The sequence below is a fragment of the Carassius auratus genome, chromosome 10 (genome assembly GCF_003368295.1).
Source record: "Carassius auratus strain Wakin chromosome 10, ASM336829v1, whole genome shotgun sequence".
Lineage (NCBI taxonomy): Eukaryota > Metazoa > Chordata > Actinopteri > Cypriniformes > Cyprinidae > Carassius > Carassius auratus.
Window position 1 is genome coordinate 920,063 of NC_039252.1, and position 7,218 is coordinate 927,280.

Sequence of the window (7,218 nt, forward strand, 5' to 3'; positions counted from 1 at the left end):
TAATGTATTAGTGTTTTGTAATGATTTTAATGACCTATAAGCATTTTGTGAAATAGTTTTTGCTTGCATTGCAGCTTTATCTGTCAGTTGAATAGTTTTACTGTTACATCCATGATATTAATAAATGTCATGTCAGTCACAGGTTGTCATAGGTCAGTATCAAATGAAGTTTGAAATTAATTATTTGCAACACAAATAAGGATCTTAGGATGTTTTTTAAATCCCTAAAACTGTCAGAAAAGGATAAGGCCTAAGAGATTTCCTTAACCTGTAATGAAAGGAAAAAACCACCATTAGCAACAACAAAAACAATAAACATTGAAAATACTGATTTTTTTTCCCCCTGATGATTAAAGAGATGATTAGGTCTCTTTCTCTCTCCCTGTCTCTCTCTCTGCCAGATAGCACCTCCCTTCCTACAATCCACACACACTGTCAGTCACCAAAAAATGCAGTCAGTCACCAACCCCCTCACACTCCCCCTCCCTCTCCCCCTCCCTTCCCTCACACAGACAGAGTGGGCCCAGAGTGAGATCATGTCAGTTAAGAAGTCTGACAGTTTTTAAATCTTCTGTTGTCCATACAGTGTTGTAAAGTCGTGAAAACTATGCATATTTCCTCAGATGATTTGATATCTGTATGAAAAAATGCTTGAAATGTTTGGAAGCTGCAATTTAAAAATACAAGCCAATTAATGATTCCCTTTTTAGTTCTGTGTTTGTTATTTTTATTTTTTTATTTATTTTTTATTTTGGAAGATAACAGCCTTTAATCTCCTCAAAATAAATGTGCATATAAACTATGAACAATTTAATTATAGCTGTATTTATAAAATGCTTACTAAATATTAATTTCGGGAGAAGGATATATAAAGCATGAACTGGCTATTACTAATGCTTAGCTAGGAGTGCAACTATTATGAAGTGTTACCAATGCATTTACTAAATGTTAACAATTGAGACATTATTTTTAAAGTGTTACCAAATCCTTAAATAATTTAAAAGTGTTTTGTTATGATTTCATTAACTAAGCATTTGTGAAATAGTTCTGCTTGCATCACAGCTTCGTCTTCATCTGTGAGCTGAACAGTTTTACTGTTACATCGTTGAGATTATGTAAATTCAAATAAATGTCATGTCACAGGGTGTCAGAGGTCAGTATCAAATGAGTTTGAAATTATTATTTGCAGCTAAAATAAGTATTTTTAGATTTTTTTTAATCCCTGAAACTGTCAGAAAAGGATAAGGCCTAAGATATTTCCTAAGCTGTAATGAAAACAGCACAATTAGCAACAACAACAAAAAAAATTACAATTAAATAATATTTTTTTCTTGTGATTAAAGAGATGTTTAAGTCCCTCTCTCTCTCCCTGTCTTGTCTGCCACTCACCTTACACCTCACACCTCTCCCCCACTCACACACACACACACACACACACACACACAGTCAGCACACACACATTCATCACACAGAGTGACAGAGTGAGATCAGATGTCTGACAGTTTTTTTAATTTTCTTTTAATCATACAGTGCTGTAAAGTCATGAAACTATGCATATTTCCTCAGAATCACTGGTTTTCTAAATGAAAAATGTTTTTTAAAGGTTTGGAAACTGCAATTTAAAAATACAAGACGATTAATGTTTCACTTTTTACTGTTATTTCAAAAAATCACCACGACAAAACCGTTCAAGCTATCCAAAATTCATTCGCAATTTAAGTTCCTCAATGTTTTTTCTTAATGTAGACAAAGTTTGGTGTGTATAGTGTACTTCCCCTGGGAGGAGTATGCATTAATTCACAAAAGAAAATTCCCCAAAATCCATATTCAAGTCAAAATAGCCAACTTCCTGTTGGTCGTAGCTTATGACTGCGAATTAGAAAAGTTGTCCGTCTTGATAAGAACAATTTATGTACCAAGTTTGGTGTCTGTAGCTAAAACTAACCCCCCCACTTTTGACAAAAGGTGGCGCTATAGAGTGCCTCTTCCACGCCCTTTTAAAAGCTTTTGCCATGGTTTAGCTATCTTTAATACTGATATCTGTTTCGAGTTTCATGTAAATCTGAGCTAGTTATCTGCCTAAAAATCACCAGAACAGAACATTCAAGTTTGACACGTTGCCATGGCAACACTATATTAGATATAAATATCCCCACGACAGATTTTCTTCGGCTGTGTTTTAACATTATTCTGATGAAGTTTGAAGCAAATCAAGTAAAAATAAGATGCTGAATTCAAAGCGTTCTGAAAATGATTCACTTCCTGCTGCCAGTTGGTGGCGCTATAACTTTGACTCCTAATAGTCACATATATACGATCGGTATCATACAACGAACAAACCAATTAAGTTTGATCAAAATCAGGAAATGTATGTGGATGTTATTATACATTTCCTGTTTCTCATTTCTCGCCATAATTTCAACGCCTCGCCACGGGCAAACCGTTCGAGATATCAAAAATCTCTTCGCAATTTAGCATCCCAATGTCTTGAGATCGTGTTCACCGAGTTTTGTGGTGAACGGGTGGAGTTCCTCAGAGGAGTATATCAAATTCCAGAGCATGTGTTTTTCATAAAACCCTAAATAGCCAACTTCCTGTTGGGCGGAGCTTATGACATGCAGTGTGAAAGTTGTTTGGTTTGATGAGTTATATATATGTACCAAGTTTCATATCTATGCGTGCAAGTATGCATGATATATGGTCCTCGGTACTACAGGGGGCGCTGTAGAGCCCCTGTGCCACGCCCGTGTATCAGACTCTGCCCGGCCCTAATGGCCGCAGGTTCCAAGGTGTGTGCCAATTTTCAAGAGTTTTTGAGCATGTTAAGGACCCCAAAAGCCCCCGAAACCTTAGAAAAAAATTAGAAGAATAAAGAAAAAAAAAAAAAATAATAATCCTAAGGAAAACAATAGGGCTCTCGCCCTCCAGGCTTGAGCCCTAATTAAAGCTGCAAGCAGCGATGAACGGGCCCTCGCACCCGGGCTCACCGCCATCGTGTGGCTTTAGTAAAAAGGTGAACGTTGAAAAATATGCATTTAAACTCATAAATATAAGTGCAATATATCAAAGTTTATTCCATATGTGTGCCAATCTTCCTGTCGCCAGCAGGTGGCGCTATCGTTATAATGGAATATTGGCCTTCAGATGTGTTCAAGCCAGGACCCTTATCACACATGTGAAGTTTGGGCAAGATCGGACATTTTATGCCTGAGTTATAACATCTTTTATTCCCATGGCGAGACATCGAACTTCGTCATGGCGACATGGACATGCCTTTTAACAAAAATTCAAGATCTTCACATCTAAACATCACACAGGTCTTTAGATTAGACTGACCACAAAAAAGACATTGATGTCATAAAATTTCTAGGAGAAGTTTGTCACAGTGTAAAATATGTCACTTCCAGTTGCCAATAGGTGGCGCTATGACTATAACTGAATATTGGCATGTAGATCTGTTCAGGTGAAGAGTCTTAACAAAAATGTGAAGTTTGGGGCGGATTGGACATTGTATGTGTGAGTTATAGCACCATCATTTTTCATGGCGAATCATCGAAATTTGTCAGGCCGCCATGGACACGCCCTTTAACGAAACCTCAATTCCTTCGCAATTTAAAATGGCAAAGGGCTTTAGATTACACTGACCAAGTTTGGTGTTGATCTGAATAAATCTCTAGGAGGAGTTCGTTAAAATACAACCCCTGAAAATGACAAAAACAACACCAATTTTGCAGGGAAAATTAAAAATAACCGACTTCCTGTTGGGATTCGGATTTCGTACCAAGAGACTTTTTTGTAGCTATTGGTGTGTTACATATGTTTTCCGATTTTCGTACATGTATATGACATGTAGCTCGAGGCGCACTCCATTGAAAATGTGTAGGTGGCGCTATCGAGCCATTTTGCCACACCTGATGGAATTTTGGCCTTCAGATGTGTTCAGGCCAGGACTCTTATCAAACATTTGAAGTTTGGGCAAGATCCGATATTTTATGACTGAGTTACAGCAACTTCTACTCCCATGGCGAGACATCGAACTTTGACATGGCGCCATGGACACGCCCTTTAACGAAAACTCAAGATCTTCTCAATTTAACATCGTACAGGCCTTTAGATTAGACTGACGACAAAAAAGACATTGATGTCAAAAATTTCTAGGAGTAGTTTGTCGCAGCGTAAAATATGTCACTTCCTGTTGCCAATAGGTGGCGCTATGACTATAACTGAATATGGTCGTGTCAAACTGTTCAGGACAGGAGTCTCATCTAACATGTGAAGTTTGGGGCAGATTGGTCATTGTATGTCTGAGTTATAGCAACTTCCTGTTTCATGGCGAATCATCGAAATTCGCCAGGCCGCCACACACAGGCCCTTCAACGAAAACTCAAAAGCTTCGCAATTTAACATCGCAAAGGCCTTTAGATTAGGCATACCAAATTTGGTGTTGATCTGAATTAATCTCTAGGAGGAGTTCGTTAAAATACAACGCATGGAAATGACAAAAATGACACAAAATTTGCTCATAATATTAGAAATAACCGACTTCCTGTTGGGTTTCGGATTTTGCTCCAAGAGACTTTTTTGTAGGTATTGGAGAGTTACATGTGTATACCGATTTTCATACATGTACATGAAACGTAGCTCGAGGCGCACACCGTTGAACGTGTATAGGTGGCGCTGTTGAGCCATTTTGGCACACCCACTTCTGAAACCCATATCAGACGTAAATTTTCGCCAGTTCTGAGGTGTGTGCAAAGTTTCATGACTTTTCGAGCATGTTTAGGCCCTCAAAAATGCGATTCATCTTAGAGAAGAAGAATAATAATAATAAATATAGCTGCAAGCAGCGATGGCGGGCTCAAGCCACCAATGCCATCGCCACCCCGGTGGCATTAGGTAAACTGTGCCCAGCGGGCACATGCATTCACAATATCCCTCTGGCAGTGAGGTTTTAAAGGGTATGGCGGTTAAAGGGTTAATCCGAATCATCTAGACTTTAAAATCACATTCACAGAACAATATATATATATATATATATATATATATATATATATATATATATAGATAGATAGATATATATATATATATATATATATATATATATATATATATATATATATATATATATATATTTAGTAACACTTTACAATAAGATTTCATTTATAAACATTATGTTAACATGAACAATATTTATATAGCATTCATTCATGTCATTTAATATTCCAAACTTAAACATTAAAACATTGTTTTATTGTGATTTTTTTTCCAAGCACATTTTACCAATTCCAAGCCATATCAATCTTAATAACTACCATTATTTTTTATTTAATCATTTATGAGTGCTATACAATATTCCAGGAAAGCTGGAAGAGAAAAACTCCTTATATTCATGTGCAGAATCATTAGGCATGTTTTCTTTTACAGATGAAATGCGCTAAAAAAGAGTTTTAACTCAAACGTTTTTAACTCAAAGTCGAAAATTATGAAATACCCATGAGAAATATCAAACACAAATGCTATACAGAAATGGATAAGTTAAGACTTGACCATTGTACAAAAATGCTGACTAGGTCATGAGGTCAGAAAAGAAGAAGAAAAAAAAAAAAACAGGTCAAGAAGAACTGACAAAAATAATTGCAAAATAATTAGGAATTAATGTGAAGATTAATTTTTAGTAAATTCTGCAAGACAGACTTTCAGGAAAGGAGGTGGAATAAAAATGAGCTCCTAAATCTTAACCCCGGATTCAGGAAAATATATTCCTCAAACCATCGAACAAGAGGAGGTGGTGCTGGTCCTTCACGAGGCACTCTAATCTGTTCATAAAGCCTATATATAAAGCCTTAATATATAGTATTTCACAATACTTCATGGTATTCTAATTAAATCATTTTTTGGAATCTTTGATTTCTCAGAACCTGACACATTGTAATTCTGAGACTCCAGGAAAGTGGCAGTTCTGTAAAATGTTGGCACTGGAGACTAAATGCTCCCTGATAGTTTCACAACTAATTCACTTAACACACACACACACACACACACACACACACACACACACACACACATTACCCACAGTGACAGAGGGACAGAGTGACATCAGATGTATGATAGTTTTTTAATTTTCTATCATCCATATAGTGTTGTATAGTCATGAAACTATGCATATTTCCTCAGAATGACTTGTCTTCTATGTGTACATTTTTTTGAAGTGTTTAGAAGCTGCACTTAAAAAAATAAAAGACATTTACTGGTTACTTTTTTACTAATATTTTAAAAAATCACCACGACAAAACAATTCAAGCCATTCAAAATTCATCCGCACCTGTACTGTAAGATACATTCTTTAAACTGGTAAAAGAGGATGTGGTGCTGATCCTTCAAGTCACTCAAAACGTATCTGTCCATAAAGCCTATAAAGAATTATTCTTAATATACAGTCCACAATACTTCAGCTTGTTATTCTAATTAAGTGAATGTCATTTTATCAGTAAAATACATAAAATTAATATTATTTTTCTTTGAAAGATTTCTATAAATGATTTAAATCATACTTGTTTCTACAATAATTATTTAAAAGTAATCCTATAGCTTCATCCGGTGGCCATTATTGGTACTAAGAATTGCAAGCTTGATTTATATGTTATGATAGTTTTAAATTTATGCTGGCTCTTGAAAATGATAAAGCTATGAAACTTACTGTGCTTCCTTCAAATGATGACTTCTACGAATATAAAAAATTATGAAGAGTTGGAATTAAAATTTTTAAAGATATAGTAAAATTACTATTGTATTTTTTTATGTTACTTTAATAAATCGCTATGGCCACACCATTTAAGGTATCCTAAACCCATTCGCAATTTAACATCTTCAGTATATGGCTTCATGTTAAAACAGTTTGGTGTGAACTACTTGTGTCTTCTTGGAGGAGAATGAATTCATTTACAGGCTGAGTTTATCATAAATCCACAATAACATTTATGAGTTCTGTATCAATCAGTGTTGTTGTTTGTTTATTTTTTATTTATTTTTTTCATAGGAAGATAACTGACCCTTTACTCTCCTTTTTAATAAATGTGCTTATAAACCAAGAACAAGCTATTTATAGCTGGATTTATAAACTGCTTACTACTGACTATTAATATTGGGACAAGGCTTTATGAAGCATGAACTGACTATTTACTAATGAGTGCAGTTATTATAAAGTGTTATCAATGCATT